Genomic DNA, 18,479 nt, shown 5'->3' on the forward strand with positions numbered 1-18,479 from the left:
AGTATTGGCAATTTTTGTAATTTCCGGAAAATGACAGAAAATTCGAATGTTTTCCTGAAATTATGAAAAATTCACAATTGTACTATTTTTTTTGCTGGTTTCAATGAAAGGCTTTTTTTTTTTTTTGGGTCACTCAATGGAAGACTTGAAAGTGAGCAAAAGCTGCTGTGGTATTGAAAATTCCTTGCTGTCATTGGACAAAAGGTCGTGGTTGATTATTCTTCATGTTGCCAATTTCGCAATTGAAGTACGCCTCCTATTTGTAACCGCAGCATTTTTCACTTTTACTGTAACCACTGACTATTTTAATTTGTCTTCACATATGAGTTTACTTTCTTTTTTCCTTTCGAACTTGGTTTGCTGCAATCGAAAAATGTAAATTTTGGGGGGAAGAGGTTAGGTGAATTCTAACCCTTCATTATCATTAAATGTCTGTCATTTTTAGATGCTTCCTTTTTTGCAAAAGGATATTATAAGTGTCATAACTTGTGTACGGCGCTCGCTTTAGTGTAAAAAGTTTTCGCCGGCTCACTTAAGTGCCAAATTGGAGGAAAAACGATCACTTAGGCTCCGTTCGTTTGGCGGAAAATATTCTCCTTTTGGAAAATATTTTCCCGGAAGTCATTTTCCTGGAAAATGTTTTCCCGGAACATAAATTTCCGGTGTTCGGCGATCAATATGAAAAAGTTTCGGAAAATATTTTTCGTCGGGCGACCGGCGGCGGCGTCCGCGCCGGCGCGGCGGCGGTCCGGCGTTCGGCGGCGGCGGCGGCCGATGTCCGGCGGCGGCGGCGGCCGGTGTCCGGCGGCCGGCGACCGGCGGCGGCAGTGGCGGCGGCCGCGGTGGTGGCGGCGGCCGGCGACCTTAGTGAAGAAGAAGCTCCGGAAAATGATTTCCGCTTTTGAAGAAGCGGAAGTCATTTTCCATAGACTTAGGCTATTTTGTGAGGGGGGGAAGGAAAATATTTTCCCACGGAAAACATTTTCCGCCCCCCGAACACCGGAAAACCCGGAAAATATTTTCCGGGAGAATATTTTCCGCCAAACAAACGGAGCCTTAAGTGTCAAAAGTTTTTTTTTGGATCACTTCTGTGCTAAAATTTTTGAAAAAAGATAACTTAAGTGCTAAATTTTTTGAAAAACGATCACTTAAGTACCAATCTCTGGCAAGCCACGTCAGCTTCAGAAATTAATAAAAAAAATGTCACGTCGGATTTTTGGCCAAAAATTGTGTACGACACCGGAGTTGGCACTTAAGTGATCGTTTTTCAAAAATTTTAGCACTAAAGTGATAAAAAAAAACTTATGGCACCAAAGTGAGCGCCGTACACAAGTTATGGTACTTGTAGTGTTCTTTTGCCCTTCCTTTTCCATTGGCTTACTGATTTTTCAAGAGTTGAATGACATGCCAACATTGCGATATAAAAAATGACTTGGAAAAGAACTTGAGGAAGGTATACAAGTATTTTATATATCACTAACTTAATATTAATGTGTCGTGCTCAGTTGGTGCCATCTAACAAATGATGGCTCTATTCTATGGACAATATATCAATCGATTTTTTAAATTTGAAAGTTTAAACCGAATAACTCGGTGATATCGTATTAGTTTTTAATAAATTCGTTTTACATGGATTCGTTGCCATGCAGGGCTGGCATGGAATAATAAAAGATAGGAAAAATTATCCAATCAACCGTAAATCTACTGTATGCAAAAATAAATTTTATGTCCATACTTGTTTATAGAGACTAGTTGTCAATCCTTTTATGGCGCATAAATTTTATGTTCATACCAAGTGCTTGTTCATCTTTCTGTTCTGTAGTTTAGGCACATCACCTTCTCAGCATAATCTTATTAACACCAGTTCCGTTCCAAAACACCAACAAGGAAAATGTTGCTAATTGCTTACCCAAGTCCGTTGTTTGCCTTTTCATCGGCCAGCCATTGAAGTCTCTGTTAATTACGGTCCAACTGTGAACTAATCAGAGACACCTGGAATGTGTGGCAAGATATGTCCCCAGATATTGGTGTTGGTGTAAATGATGTTATGCATTAGTACCTCATCTTTCATGGGGTAAATTGGGATGCTACGATCTGAAATATCTTCATTTATTGATAATTAGTTAATCCTATCCTTCTAGTGTAGATTTAAGCTGCATTTCATGAAATTCAGAGAAAGTCCCCGCACACCACAGGATGGCGATGCAGATAGCAATGAGTTCTGTCATGAGACATTATGGAAAGGCGTTCCAAAGTTTTTTGCTATTGGCGTTTATCATGTGCTTCAGGCTGTTAATACTCTTCATAGGATTCTTGATATAAAGCGCCCTCCTCTCATGGGTGTGGAAGTCCTTTGCAAGCTTTGACATCGTGCTATTCTTTAGCAAACGCCGAATCTCAAAGTGATCACAGGAAGACCGCATGTGCAGTTGGTTTAGTATGCGAAGTTTAGGTATTAAATCAAATTTGTTGACAAGATCACTGTTGAGATGTCCACTTCAAGCTACAATTTTGTGATCGGAAGAGAAACTATTTTCGTGGAAAAAGCGAATGTCGTGGAATCGACAAATAATCTGTCAATTGTAGCCGAGAGTTTAATGAAAAGGTTTCCAAGAAGACGGTAATTTCTCATTTGAAAGAATTTTTAAAGCAAAATGAAATTTTAGTGCACAATGGTCTCTCTCATCTAGTTACGTCAGAAAATTCATGTCGTGGCATTTTGCAATCACTTCAATCATATAATCTCAAGCTTGATTCATTTACGCATGTCGTCAGAAAACTTCCTTGTATTTCCGAATTGGCACATGGGCTTCCCAAGTGAGTTGGTGAGGGTGCTTGAGAGCATTGACCAAGACCAGGCAAGCAGTCTCTACTTCAATCGCGTCGTGCAGGGGAGAGAAGAAGCCATTCTCTTCATTTTAAAGAGAGAACGAAATTGAGAGCGTCCTCCAAGGCGAGGGCTTCGACCAAGGGAGGCGACAATGCGGCCATTGATTTTGCAGCTCCGTGTAGCAAACGACCAGTAGAATCATGACATTCTCTGTTTAACAATATGATTCTTGGGTAGATCTGACCAGAATTGGTCATTCTGTACTCTGGTCCATCTTCTGTGGCTTGACCTGGCTTGCCATACGAAAAAAAATTCAATTGCCGAGGTCAATCAGCAAGAGGGGTGCCGGCCCATCAACAATTTAATTGCCTCCTCTCTCTCTCTGTCTCCTCTCATTTCTCTCTCTCTCTCTCTTTCTCTCATATTCAACCCCTCTCTCAGAGAAAAATTTGAGCGCATCGTCTACTCGTTGGTCCTCACTCACCGTCTTTGATCTTTTCTCTCTTGAAAGTTCTCGCCCGGGCTTGTTTGGGTTCGTCTCTCTCCGGTCTCGCGCCTCTCTTCGCATCTGAGCTCCCGGAAGGTAATCGCTATTTCATCTCTCGTTAGCGTGTCGTTTGTATTGATTGGTCGCTTTATCATCGGAATCATTGGCTGAATTAGCGTGTTTTGGGCTCTTTTTGTCTATTGGAGATGTGGGTAGCTGCTGAATAGCTGAGGAGGGATTTTTTTTTCGCTCTTTCGAAAGGTTGTTACCCGCTAAGCTGGTATGTCACCGGCCCATAATTGACTTTCATTACAAAGGAAAGCCTTTGTTTCGGAGTTTTTTTTTTGTTTGGTCGATAAAACTGAAAATTCATTACCTCAAAGAAAGTCCGTTCTCATCCAAGATATAATATCCAACAAAGGTTTCGGGGGACAATATAGCCAAGGGAAAATGACACAAATAGTCCATGAACTTTGACCAAATATGCAATTTGGTTCATGAACTTTTAATTTGTTCAATATAGTCCCTGAACTTTAACCTAATGTTCAATTTGGTCCCTGAACTTTTGATTTGTTCAATGTGATCCCTAAACTTTTAATATGTGTTCAATTTAGTCCTTGAACTATTTGAAAATGTTCAATATAGTCCTTCCATTAATTCAAGTGCAGGGACTATATTGAATATTTTTATATAGTTCAAGGACTAAATTGAACACATATAAAAAGTTCAGGGATCACATTGAACAAATTAAAAGTTTAGGGACCAAATTGAACATTATGTTATAGTTCAGGGATTACATTGAACAAATTAAAAGTTCAGGGACCAAATTATACATTAAGTTAAAGTTCATGGACTATTTGTGTCATTATCCCTATAGCCAATTTGAGAGAAGTTCCTTCTTTCGCTGGGCTATAGCCACCCAATCCGCGAGCCTATTTGCATCTCTTGGACATCGGGCTAGGTTCACAAATTTCAGTTGGGCCAATTTTGCTTTGCACTCATCAATCCAGGCCCGCAGTGCCCATTGGCTCTGCTCTTCTTCCACAATAAAGGTCCGTAGTGAACATTCTTTTGTTTCGGGATGTGACTAATCCTATGGCCTCTCTGTCTAATTGTTCGTTTGCACCGTAATTCAATGTTGATCCTTCCGATAAACTAGAATGATTTGGCATGCAAGTGTGCAAGATTCTATTGCGCACAAAATTGCCAGAATCCGTCTGAAACTGGGGACCATCTTTTTATAGATCATGAGGTTTTTGTGCCTTTGAATATCTTAGATCAATTAAGTAAATAAATGAAACAAAAAATAGGCTAGTACTTCTATCGACCGAAGTAGCTGATTTCAAAAACTGGAAGCCAATTCTTGATCTGGAACCTAACCATCCTAGGAACTGATCACCCCTAAGAATAAGTCTTCTCTTAACAAGAATTCATTCGAAAATTTTGACCTATCTATAGAACATTGCAAACGAATAATATTTTGTTTTCCTTGAATTTTTGGACCAAATGATCCTAAAAAGTATATTCCCTTTCACCTCTAACTCATTTTCTCCCTTCAAAGCTTTGATTATTGGCGGACTCTATTACATGAAAAGAGGGTTAAAAAAATAAATGAGAAAATAAAAAAAGTACAGTTCATGCAAAAAATGACAATGGCTAATATGTGATGGTTTGAGTTTTCTTAACTCTATCACTACTTTTTGCGTGCTCTCAACTCATCATAGTTTCATTCATCCCGACACAACATAGAACATACTAAAATCCATAGTATATCCAGGAGTACGAACAATAAACTAAATTAATCTTTGGATATACACACATGAAAACAGTTAAATAAATCGAACTATATGCGCTTATTAAAAGATTCAACTAGCTTTATATCACCCATATCTTACACCTCTTTTGTTACAAACCATCCAACAAAAAATTGGACACGCACTCAAGGCCATTTTTTTTTTCAAACCTCTCTGAATTTTCCTCGGCAGCTTCCTTCTACTTTCTTCTTCTGTTCTTCTCCTCCTTCCATCAAATCATTACCTAATTTCAAATCGTTCAGACTTCCATGGAGAAAGGGCAAAGTCAGAGCAAGCCAAACAAAGGGATGCACCGTTGCGTCTCTGTCATTCCTTTCCGGTGCTTGTTGCGTCTCTATGCTTGAAGAAGAAACGAGTGCAGAAAAAGAGAGCATTAGCATCAGTTCCTTCGTTTGGTACCATTTATCAAATCATACTCTATTCTATAGACAAGATATCAGTCAATTATTTAACTTTGAAAGTTTGAAGAGCATCGGTGATATCGTATTACATGGAATTGTTAAGCGTGTGTGGACCAACGTGAAATTAATAAAAGAGAAATAACACTGCCTATTTGTTCATATCTACCTCACATTTCCAATATCATTGGGAATATGACAATCTTGAATGAAATTACAGTATACAATCACAATCATAATCATGTTAATATCTGCAAAGAAGATATTAACAATTATCTGCAAAGAAGATAAGCCAAGGATTAAAAGCATCTGTAACTGCTCCTAGTCAATCAATTACTAATTAACTATAAATTCATGTTAATATTTTCTTGCTAAGAGACTTCATGTTCATACTTGCTCATAGGCACTAGTTATCAATCCTTTTATGCAGCAGAAAAGCATCACTCGTTTCTCCTTCCCCCTTGCCATGGACAAAGGGCAGAGTCAGGGAAAGAGAGAGAGTGCAGAAAAAGAGAGCACTGAGGGAGAATCTGCTCCTTCGTTCATCTCTCCCATATCCATAAGAGGAGGTAGCGATCAATACGATATATTCTTGAGCTTTAGAGGCTCAGATACCCGCAACGGATTCGCCGATCACCTCTATCACGGACTGGTCAATGCGGGGACTATACCAATTTGTGTGTTCAGGGACGATAACAGCATCCCAATTGGCGAGGAATTTGGTTCTGCGATTCTTGATGCCATCAAACAATCTAAGATTTTGATCCCCATCATCTCTGAAAATTATGCTTCGAGCAAATGGTGCCTCCGCGAGCTCATTCAAATCATGGACTGTAAGAAGAGCACATCGCACATAGTGTTGCCCATTTTCTATAAAGTGGCCCCTTCAGATGTGCGGTATCTAAAAGAACATTTTGGGAAAGCCTTCCATTCTTGCAAGGAGCATTTTGATGCAAAGGATATTGAGGAAGGGCAAAAAGCACTTACAGAAGTGAGTTACTTAAATTGATGGGAATCTGAGAAATTTGCTAACGGGTACTTCACTTCCCCTTGTACTTTTCTAAGTTTCTTATTTCACGTTTTCTTAGTTTTTCTGAGTTGTCTTATTTCACGCAAAAGAGATGAAATGTGAATGAACTACTTTCCCTACAAGCTCACAAAAGATCGCCAAAATATCCAATGAACACCCATAATGCCCCAAAGACAACAAGCACTAGTACTCCCCAAGATGTCCCCTGAGAACCAAACCAATAACACCTAAAAGCCAAGTATCCCATTAGTGCCCAAGAATTTCACAATTGTCTCCGGTACAGAAAAGATAACCCCTCCAGCCAATAGTACCAATCACTAAACAATATGCCTAGAAAGTACTACAATGCTCAGTCTTCCAAAGCTTGATCACCACCAGATAAAATAGCCTCCTTATGCCAACGGGGCTTGGCTCAATTGAAGGATCAGACACTTCACATTCACCATGTTTAGGTTTGATTTCCGCTGCCAGTAAATCCCCATTAGTAGGTGATCTCTAAGTCAAATATAAATTCTCAGTGGAGGCATGTGGATGCCCTGGCTTTGGAGCAGGGTAACCACCCCTCTTCTTAAACTTTTTTTTTCAACTCAAAAAAAAATCGACCTCCTATCCTTCAACTAACAGCAATCTTTTATAACAAACATTATACTTCCAAAGACTCTTAATGAGCCCGGTGCACCATTTTTTTTTCTATTTCAACAAGATCTATCTACTGGCAGACAAGTATGGGGAAAAAATAAAATGACTGCTCCACCATCATCCTCCATTGTTATATATAAAACCAAAACATCTGGCATGTTAAATGGCCCCATTCATCCTGCACATATTTGCGTGTCTTTTGATGAGATTAAGTATAACCACGAAGTTATCAGGAGTTCGTTGTTTGACAGGCATGAAGGAGAATTAGTGGAAAAAGTTACTGAAACAGTTCTGAGCAAGTTGCGACATGATTTTCAACTTGATGTTACGAAGCACTTGGTTGGATTGGTGATCATGTGAACAAAATCAGGCACTGGGTAGACACTCCTGCCAATGCTGCTCGAATGATTGGAATCTATGACATGGGTGGGATCGGTCAAACGACTCTTGCCAAGGTCATCTACAACGAGTTGTCAGATGAGTTTGTCCATCGTAGCTTTCTTCCGGATATTCGAGAAACAACTCATCGCAATGGTATTCTTCATCTACAAAATCAACTAATTAAGGAAATATTGCAAATCGAGCAGCAAGTTTGGAAAGTTGATGATGGAATTAGTTTGATCAAATCTAGATTCAAAGGAAAAAAAGGTTCTCATACTTCTAGATGATATAGATCACAAAGATCAATTAAATGCATTGGCTAAAGAATGTGACTGGTTTACTTGGGGAAGTATTATCATTGTTACAACTAGAAATAAAGCTATTCTTGATCAATCCGAATTCGAGGTTGACTACAAGTATGAATTGAATGAAATAGATGAGATGCATTCTTTGCTTTTATTTAATAGACGTGCATTTCGTATGGACCATTCTCCGAAAGATTTTGAGGGTATTTCTCGTGATATCATATCCACCATGGGTGGGCTTCCCTTGGCTCTTAAGGTTATAGGTTCATACTTGTATGGAAAAACAAATCGAAAAGTATGGCGAAATATGATTGAAAAATTAGGAAAAGAACCTGTTAGAGACGTCCAAAAAATATTGAAGATAAGTTTTGATGCATTAGAACAAGTACATCAAGAGATTTTTCTCGATATTGCTTGTTTCTTTATCGGCCAAGAGAGCAAATTTGCCATGTACATGTGGAAAGACTGTGGATTTTATGCAAGTCAAGGAATTGAAGAGTTGAAACTGAGGTGCTTAATAAAAATTGGAGATGATGGTAAGTTAATGATGCATGATCAATTGAGAGATCTTGGAAGGAACATTGTTTGTCAAGAAGGACCGCCTGAGAAACGAAGCAGATTATGGGATGACAAGGAAGCCTCTGGAGTACTAATGGGAGGAAAGGTAACATATGACCCTCCTTTTTCTTTCCGAGTACTAATAGGAGGAAAGGTAACATATGACCCTCCTTTTTCTTTCCGTCTACCTCATATTTTGATATATTTAATCAGATTTTTTTGTAATCTTTTATTTGGTATGAAGAAATGCTCCTACTTTTGAGTAAAAAGGTCCATTCATGATTCATGTCCATCATAGAGTAACCGTGACAACTAAATGTATCATAAATACTCCAAGGATGAAAAAGTCATATTACCTCTCGATGATTACTAAGTAGAATATCTATTCAAATTCAATAACCTGAGTTATGTATGAATTTAATTTAAAATAAATTTGAAATTACTTAACTATGATTCTACACTAAAATTCTCATATACTAAAAAAGTTTAATTTTCATATTTAGTTGGAAATATTGACAATATGAAAGACTACGATAATAAATAGACATGCAATATAAACATCATAGATCAAATAAATGAAGTTCTCTTGGTCCATAATAATAACAGATAATAGGTGCCAATTATAATAACTAATAATCAAACAAAAGGTGTCAAATTCACACTTATCACGGGTGCTTGCTTTCTAATAGGGCCGAATTTATTTCGGTGCTCCTATGTTTTGGGAAACCAATGTTTGATATGATATTTCTCCTCTTTGATTTTGAAGATACATATTCCTCCCTCTACTAGTTAAATCTATATTATCTCATTCTTCCTTCCTCTTAATAGATATGATAGCGAAATTCCCTTAAGAATTAAGTTTAGAAAATCTTATCATAGTTGTTAAGGTTGTTGCGAAAGCCAAGCGATCGAACAATAAAATTGACAGAACAAGAAAATAAATCGGACACCAGATTTATGTGGTTCGGTTGTAGTGACCTATGTTCACGGGAAGAGCAACACAGAATTTCATTATAGATCAAACGATATAATAGATATTATAAACCACAATCGAGTCACTTAAACACTCTAAGTGTTTCCCAAGCCCCAATTATATTCAATAAATCACGTAATGTTTAGCCCCACAATTTCTCACGAAATAATCTCTCAGTCTCGCGAAGAAATTATACACAAATCTTACCACAATATTTAATCGCTCAAACATTTGAACTCTTGGTGTAATTTCACGAATAAAATCACGAACCCAACGCCAACACCTACGTATGTCACTCAGAAATTCGGCATCCACGGCACTCAGAGAAAACGGTGCTTTTAAGTCTGCTCACATCAACATCGGCACTTCCAGAAGTGAATATATAAATAGCCATAGAAAAGGGAACAACGTCCAGAGGCCGAAATCTACATGGAATAGGAAATAATCGCATTCGGTCAACAAGTCCAACCTAGTGAACTTTCCTCTTCAGATATTAGCCATGCTCTTCCACAAGAAATAGGAAACAATATATTTATTCTTTGTAGTCTTCTTTCACGGTTCGACCAAAAAAAAAAAGAAAAAAAAATCTTCTTTCACGGTCAAAGTCCAATTTTGGATTCCAATGTGAAATTCAAGAAATCATATATTTTCTTTCTTCGTGAACTCCAACTCGCCAACTAAAGTTACCGTAGACTGCACTTGCCTGATTCTGAGCATTCCGCAAAATATTTATTTCGAAATATTCAGACTTTCCCAATTAACGATTAACATTAGATCGGATTTCGTTAACGGGCTTAAACTCAAGACATATTTTAACAAAAAATTGTATTAGGTTGACCTTGTTCATCTCATTAATTAGGTTAAGTGAATGATAAACAGTGAATTTTCTTATTTTTCTTTCTTTGTTTCTTTCATTGCCATTGCCTTGTCCTTTCGCTTTTCTTATGCTCCGTTTATTTTGCGAAAGATTAATGATTTTGATAACATTTTTAGGAAATGCATGTGATACAAACGAGTACAAATATATACTTTCTAATTCGTAATTCGCCTCTTAGGAAAGCATGCCCATGCTAAAAGCGAACACCAACAATTTACATTAAGATACATCTAGAGAACTTATTCGACAAAAGTGGATACTAACAGCTATATAAATTCCGTGACGGTGAAATACTCTATTAACTGTCATTGCCAGGTGAGACACAAGCTTAATGTAGTCCAACTTTTAAAGAAGGAATTGTTTCTGTTTACTAGTGGAAGGAATCAAACTCGTATCATGCGCCTGATCAACATACACAAGCACGTTCCTAACCACTAAACCAGCTGCTTAGGGTTGCCTCTAAAACATTTCAGCTAAATCTTTTGGATAACTGTCCACTGTACCTTATATTGCTACCTGTAATTTACTTCTAATTCCGAGTCCTAAAGAACTTGACCATCTAATAAATTGCACAGGGGAAAAAAAAAACAACTCACTAGACATGTCTCTTTGGTGCCTGACCAAGCGTGGCTGGGCGAAACCGCTTTGATCCGGAATCGCACTGCTACGCCGTCCAAGCGGCTGGTTGCCTCTCTTTGTGCGTTTGAAATCAATGTGCTAGCTTTCATTGAACAATGTTGTCGATCAACTAAACTTTTGGGGGAAAGTCAAAGGGTAATTTTTGACTTATAAGATGCAAATCGAAATGGTGCCGACATTATGCAAACAAACATATGCAAAACATTGAGCTGTGTTTGTCTTAGATTTTTTAAGGCTAGATATATTGTTCTTTTTATTTTCATGTCAAAAGTTAAAAAGAAACTGTTGTCAACATTCAGATACGGCAAGGGTAGAAAAATGACTAATAGTGCGAGTCCAGAATTTAAAAAAAAGAAAAAACTAAAAAAATAAATAACCAATACACCCATTCAATTGATTTGATACGCAGGGAACAGAAAGGATTCAGGCAATTTGTCTCGACGAAGACCATAACGAAGACTATGACCATTTTCGGACATTCAGAAATAAACAGTTTAAAAAGTTGCAGAGCTTAAGATTCCTTCAATTGAGGGGGTCGGCCCTAAGTGGAGACTTCAACAATATGTTTTCTGAATTGAGATGGCTTCGTTGGCATCACACTAAAACAAAAAGATTGACCATATTTAACAAATGGTCTTTTCCGGCAACCAAATTGTGGCTGCCGAAATTAGTGATGCTAAAGTTGTCAGTTCCCTGGATCACTGAGCAATGGAGAGGATGGAGTTCAATCATGGTAAGAGGGAGACATCATCTGTGATTTTTTGTTTGTTTTGTTTTGCCCATCAACTCATTATTCTCCTTTGTACAGGTGGCAAAGCGGCTGAAAGTTCTCAACCTTGCATATTGTGATAGAATAAGATGTACTCCTGATTTTACAGAGTTGGAGATTCTCATCTTGACAGGTTGTACCAGACTGGAGCAAGTCCACCCTTCTATTGGCAAAGTCAAGAGCCTCGTTTCCTTAGACTTGAGATATTGTTGGCGTCTCAAGAAGCTGCCAGAGGAAGTGGGTGAATTAGAAGAATTAAAAGAACTTAAGGTAGCTTGTACTCATTTTACAAACATTCCTATGTCAATTGGTTTTCTGAGGAAGCTGGAAAAACTAAATGCCGAAAGTTGTCGGTCATTGAGAGAAATCCTAGCTCAATCGGGGATTTACAGAATTTGCAACATCTGGACATGAGCTATTGTGCAATTGAAGAGTTATCAAGTGCTATTGGAAGGTTGAAAAAACTGCAGAATCTAATTCTCAAAAAATGCGGTAGACTGAAAAGGGTTTCAAGTGAAATTGGTGACTTGTCTTATCTCCAAAACCTTAGCCTAAGGGGTTGTTTCAAGCTTCGATCACTGCCAGAGCTTCCTTCCGGCTTAACATATCTGGGCGTGTCTTGTCAGAGCCCTAGGTTGCCACAACTTTCTTGCCTAATTCACCTAGAAGAACTTCGTCTTTATGGATGTGATCAACTTGAATACATCCCGGAACTTCCCTCGAGAACCTCAAAACTTTGTGTTGAATCTTGTCCTAAGCTGATATTGCCTAAGCTTGATGGATTCAAGTTCTTGGAAGAGTTGTCAATAGAACACTACAGTTCCATCGAAAGAGTGGACCTTTCTCAATTGAATCGTCTGAAACGATTATGGGTTGTGTATTGTAATAACCTAGTCGAAATTCAGAGCCTTGGTAATTTGGAGTTCTTGGATGAGATACATATATCTGTATGCAAGTCCATTGAAAGGCTGATCCTTGCGGAGGTACGATGTTTGAAGAAACTAAGAGTTAGGTCTTGCGACAATCTAGTCGAAATTCGAGGTCTTGATAAGATGGAGTTTTTAGAGGAGTTGGATATTTGTTATTGTGGGTCCATTGAAAGATTACCTGACCTATCATGCTTCGCGACCTTGAAAGAGTTGAACATCAATGGCTGTCGCAATCTACATAGTGTTGAGAGCCTCGAGAGATTCTTGTCTTGCCGAAGCATATACATAGCGGGATGTGAATCCCTAGAAAAACTACCAAACCTGTCCAAATTTGAAAATTTAGAGAATTTCACATTGAAGTATTCGCATCATGTTATGGAGATTTCTGGGGTTGAGGAATCAAGATCTCTAAGACACATAAATATCACGGGATGCGAATCAACGCAGACTTTGCCAGATTTGTCAGGATGTAAGAAATTACAATGTCTAGTGGTACGAGACTGCAAGAAACTTACTCAACTTTGGGGACTTAAAAAGTTGGATATTGCTTATATGGATATTTCTGGGTGCAACTCATTGGAAACAATACTGAAGTCAACTAAAACACGCATCATGAGAAAGTATGGAACTCAGCCATATGTAGAGGGCAATCAAAATATTATATTGCAGTGATAATGATGTGATAGATCTTATACCCATATTACAACAATGAGACGAGTCATCTTTCCTTAACAAAGGTAAATAAGCAATAGACTACCATTTTTCTTCTAAGATTCATGACCTGTTTTTAATCACTATTTTCTTTTGACAAGAAGGTTTTCCTTGACAGGGTTCTGTACTTTCCTAAACTCTTAGTCTTACGTAACTGAAGGATTGGGAGAGTTGGTCTTAGAAGCTAACCGGATGCTTTAGCCAAGATCAAAATGTAGATCCAAATGTCAGTCTACATACAATATAAGGCATTGGTCATCTAATAAGATTCTTCATCTTACGGCCAGCGTGAGCGAATAGAGTAATACTTTTGCTCCCGACTAGGGATCTATTTGCTTGATTATAAAAATTTCGGATTTGCCAATGTAAACTTGCTGTTGATTGCATTATAGCAACATTTTTCATATATCCTTCCATTGGCAGCTTTTGCAGATAGCAAACAGATTAGCGGCTTTTGAGGCAACGAATGAAAATTCAACCACGATAAACAAGAATTACCTAGTGATGTACGCTTTCCCTCTCTATTAACCTAGGATTGAATTTTTCATCTAGAGGCAAATGATCTTATGCTACTAAATATTGTTAACTGCGCCCAAAATCAAATTTTCTTTTGTCCAAAATTGATATTTTCTTTGGAAAAGTCCTTGGCCATTTTGAACTCCGTTGTGAGTTCTTTTGTGTCAAATTAGACTACCGGAAGATATCCTGCTTAGAACAAACACCTTTCGAATTTCTCTCATATATGATTGGAGATTAGCTTTTTATAACCAGTGGTAAAACTGTTGTTTTGAAAGATTATCAAGCAAAACTGGTATTACTTTTGTGCCAGGTTTGGTTGATCTATGTAATGATCAAGGCTTACTTTTGGACTTCGATTCAATGAGCTGTATGGATGACCTTTTGCATAATTGGGACAATTTTTGCCCGCTCTGTGAAACAACATGGGTCAAGGGGCTTAAGAAATGGCTATTTAGTTTTCATACTGTATGATCCTATTGTTGTCATGGAATCGTTTTATCAAATGATTGACCTGTTCCTAACTTGGCTGTAAAACTTCAAATTCCATACCAGAGACCAATCAAAATGAAGAGGGATTTTGCAGTGGAAGCATCGGCATTAGCTGAGGGCCGTTTTGCGTGCCAACCTTGAAGAGGCTTGTGCACCAACTGGAGTGTCCTGAGGAACTTTTGATGCTTGTGAAGATCCAAACAAGTGATTAAATCATATTTGTTAACAAGATTACTGTGAAGATGTCCACTTCAAGCTCCAATTTTGTCACCGGAAGAAAAACTATTTTCATGGAAAAAGCGAATGTTGTGGAATCAGCAAATAATCTGTCAATTGCAGCCAAGAGTTTAATGAAAAGGTTTTCAAGAAGACAACATTTTCTCATTTATAGGAGTTTTTCCTAAGCTATTTCCTGTATTAAATTGGCTTGAGTGGAAGAATTGTCCTTCATCTTTTGAGGCGACCTATTTTGCATTTGGAGAAATTACTTGTGCTGGAGTTGATATTGAGCGCAATCAGAGATCATGGGAAGCATGGAGTTCAATCATGGTAAGACGGAAAAAGAAAAGCACATCCACTTTTGCTTTTCATATTAATTTTTATCAATCGAATCATCTGCACCCGCTAAATATGGCAACATATTTCATTCTTGTAGATGGCAAAGCAGCTGAAAGTCCTGAGACTTACATATTGCTATTTTCGAGACATACACCCTACTTCTCAGCTTTCAAACATTTGGAGATTTTCATCCTTGAGGATTGTATCGGACCGGAGAGGATTCACCATTCTATCGGAGATGTTAAGAGCCTCATTTCCCTGTACTTGAGGAATTGCAAGAGACTTCGGGAGTTAAATCTCGTCTTCTCAGAAGAAATGACGAAGAGTTGGGCCATGGAGGATGAATTCTAATTCAAAACTTAATGAATTTGTAGGTTTGGACCATTTTGTGTGGAGTGGTTCAACTCTGGCGATGAACCCATTAATGTACTAACGCTCATGGTTGTGACTGGTCCTTGAGTCATTTTTCTCTTATGGTCTTCGATCAGCTAGTGTTCTGTTGGAAGTGTTTCACTAGGACTTGCCTGTTTAACGAGACGACTTGACACAATCACTCAGGCGGCCATAAGAATATTATTTTGAATTGCCAGTGCTCTAAACGTAAATGGTCTATTATTTACCGAACTGGTCTATTATTTACTGAACTAACGAGATAAATGTTCGAGCGTAGAAGAGATAAGTCCAATTTACATTCGTTTTAATTAAATTAGAACGCTTGAATAGTGTTGGTAAATGGTGCATCATGCATGGAATGATAATATTGATCGATACTGCATTCGTGTTATACATATCAAGATGAAGGAGCTTGTCACATTCACTTTCCTTGCACCGAGAAGACAACAACGCAATCTTTATATTTTAATTTTTTTAATGTCAATAGGGCCATTTGACTTTAGAAAGATGGCCTCCAGACAATGAATGACCCAGCAAAGCTGAATCTCTCAAATTTAGATCCTATATATATTTGTTCCAGTTATCCTCGACCTTCTTAAAAAAGCATACATTTATAGATTTAGCCCAATACTTGCACGAAGTTTCGTTTGTCTGAAAAAATAAAGCACAAACGTCTTATTGGAATCCAAATCTGGCAGCTTCAAATGGCCGTTAGAATCCAGCGACAAAAAGCTAAGTTGGCGACGGAGGTGGACCGTGCGCCTCACCTCGTTGCTAACGCGGCATCCAAATTGAAGAAACAAGGCCTTTTCGTGAAGCCTTCATTAAAATTAGAGAAAATTTTAAAAAGGGGCCTGAAATGGAGTCATTTTCTCAAATAAGGACCTAAAATGGACATATTCTCAAACAAGAGTCTGAAGTGGCCAAATCGTATCAAATAAGGACCTTTGGCTGGCCGGTGACTATTCCGTCGTCGAAGAATGGGTATTTTAGTCAAAAAAATTATAAATATATATATTTTTATTTTTTGTACTTTCTTTTCTTTTCCTTTTTCTTTTTTCTTTTTTCTTTTTTCTTCTTCCCTCTCGGCCGTCATTGCGCCTGGCCGTTGACCTCCGCTGGCGAGGGCAACTCTCGACCCTCGCCTGATGCAGGTTGGTGGTGAGGGCGAGGGATGCCCTTGCCAGCGTCGGGTGAGGGTTGCCCTTGTCTGCGTCCCTTTGCCTGAATTGGCCTTGCCCTCGCCAGCCTAGGCGAGGGCGAGGGTTGCCCTTGCCAGTGTTGGGCGAGGGTCGCCTTGCCTGGGCTGGCCTCGCCTGACGCCGACGAGGGCAACCCTCGCTTGCCCAGGCGAGGGTGGCCTCCGCCGGCCCCAGCTATGGCCGGCAGAGGGAAGATAGGAAAAAAAAGAAAAGGAAAAGAAAAAGGAAAAAAGAAAGAATAAAACGAAAAAAATTCAAAAAAAAAGTAAAAGATTAGAATACCCTTTGGTCGGTGAGGTCAGGTCTTTATTTAGGACTGATATGGCCACTTCGGAACCTTATTTTAGACAAGATTCACTTCAAACTCGTATTTGAGACAAGGTTTACTTCATGCTTGTTGACACCTATTTTTAATTTGCCCAAAATTAATTACACAAAATTTAGGAATTAATTTTCTTTAATTCCTAAAACAAAAAAATATTTCAATTTAAATGCATTGCATATAGAAATAGGTACATTTGCACTAATAGAGTCTATTATAGAGTTTATTTTATAAATAAAAAAAAAATCGAGTCGGGCCGGGTCGGAGCTGGGCCGACCCGGCCCATTTCTTTTTTCCTTTTTCCCTTGGGCCCAGGCCCTTTTTCCTTTTCTTTTTTTCCCTTCGCGCGGGCCCGGCCCGCTTTCCTTTTCTTCTTCTTTCCCCCACGCGGCTGGGCCTGGCCCGGCCCAGCCCCTTCTCTTCCTTCTTCCCCCCTGCGCAGAGCGGTCCCTTTCTCTCCCCTGCTCTCCTCTGCCGCTGACGCAGAAGCGACGAGCGGCGGAGCAGCCTCGCCCCGTCCCTATCTGGCCAGAGCAGGGCCAGGGCAGCACGCCACCGGGACTGGCATTCATGGCCAGTCCCGTCTTCCCCGATTTCCCGGGCTCTCTTCCTCTCTTCCCTGTCTCTCTGCACACTCCACAGAATCGGCCCCCCCTCTGCACCGGCCTAATGGCCGCGAAAGTCATGGTAGGAGCAGAGGCCGGTGCAGAGCAATGAATGGAGCAGAGAATGGTGTCGTCGTCGTCGGATATACAGACCAGAGAGAGGAGAGAGAGGGGCGTTTTTTTTCTCGGTCGGTTTGAGCAGAGAGAGAACGGAGAAGCCGTGAGAGAGACCCAGAGAAATTGAGCAAATTCTAGGGGGAGACGGAGCGAAACAGAAGAAACTGAGAGCTCTTCAGGCGGCCACCGCGCCTCAGCCATCCATCCCCGCCGCCGAGCCGACGGCGGTGACACACAGAGAGAGAGAGTCCCCGTTGGCCAATTTTGGGAGAAAAACAGAGAGAGAGACCGTGGGAGAGAAAGAGAGGATTGAAGAAATTTTTTTTTTGATCTTTGGTTTGCAGGTGGAAGAACACAGCCGCAGGAGTCCCCCAAACGAGCCAGAGTCGCCGACGATCCACCGAACCGACGTCGCCGGTCGGTTGGTCATTCTCGGCCAAAACAGAGCACCGAGGAGAGGGAGAGACAGAGAGAGAAATCGGAGAGAAAGAAGACATACCGAGGTTCCGCCGGAGCAAAAGAAGAGCCAGCAGTGTCGCCGTCGCCCCCCTGACCAGCCGGAAGCCCCTCCGTAGGCGCCGTCGACCGGTGAGCTTTCCCGGGGTCCCGTCCGCCTCTGTTCTCCCCTGTTTTTATGCTCGGTTTGGCCGGGACCCGCGCCGGCCGTTTCGCACGAGTCCCGGCCCATACCGCCGTCCCCCGCCGTCCGTGTGTCGTCACCGAAGGTATTTTGGGTCGCCTGAGTCCACCAGTTCGCCGGAACAGGTCGGAATATCTCTGTTTTGGTCACGCACGCCGAGTGTTTGTTGAAATGCCTCAGTGAGGCCACTTTTTAATTCTGTCCCCGGCCGGCCAGCGGTGGTCGGACGGCAACCCAGGTGGCCGGCGAGGCTTGGTGGCATTCCCAGAGGCCGGTTTTGAGCCGGCGGAGGTC

General features: G+C 40.0%; 1 long non-coding RNA gene and 1 pseudogene across 1 annotated transcript; both read left to right on the plus strand.

Annotated features, from left to right (window-relative positions):
- The first annotated feature begins 2,615 nt into the window (after positions 1-2,615).
- LOC115690996 (disease resistance protein RPV1-like) lies at positions 2,616-13,301 on the plus strand (annotated as a pseudogene).
- A 1,117-nt stretch (positions 13,302-14,418) lies between these two features.
- Positions 14,419-15,456, plus strand: LOC130137559 (uncharacterized). Its single transcript, XR_008815969.1, has 2 exons — positions 14,419-14,897; positions 15,004-15,456. It is a non-coding gene; the product is annotated as an uncharacterized LOC130137559 (long non-coding RNA).
- Positions 15,457-18,479: the final 3,023 nt, after the last annotated feature.

This window comes from Syzygium oleosum, unplaced genomic scaffold (genome assembly GCF_021117445.2).
Source record: "Syzygium oleosum isolate NSW1041296 unplaced genomic scaffold, Sole_v2.1 Sole_v2.03, whole genome shotgun sequence".
Taxonomy (NCBI): Eukaryota; Viridiplantae; Streptophyta; class Magnoliopsida; order Myrtales; family Myrtaceae; genus Syzygium; species Syzygium oleosum.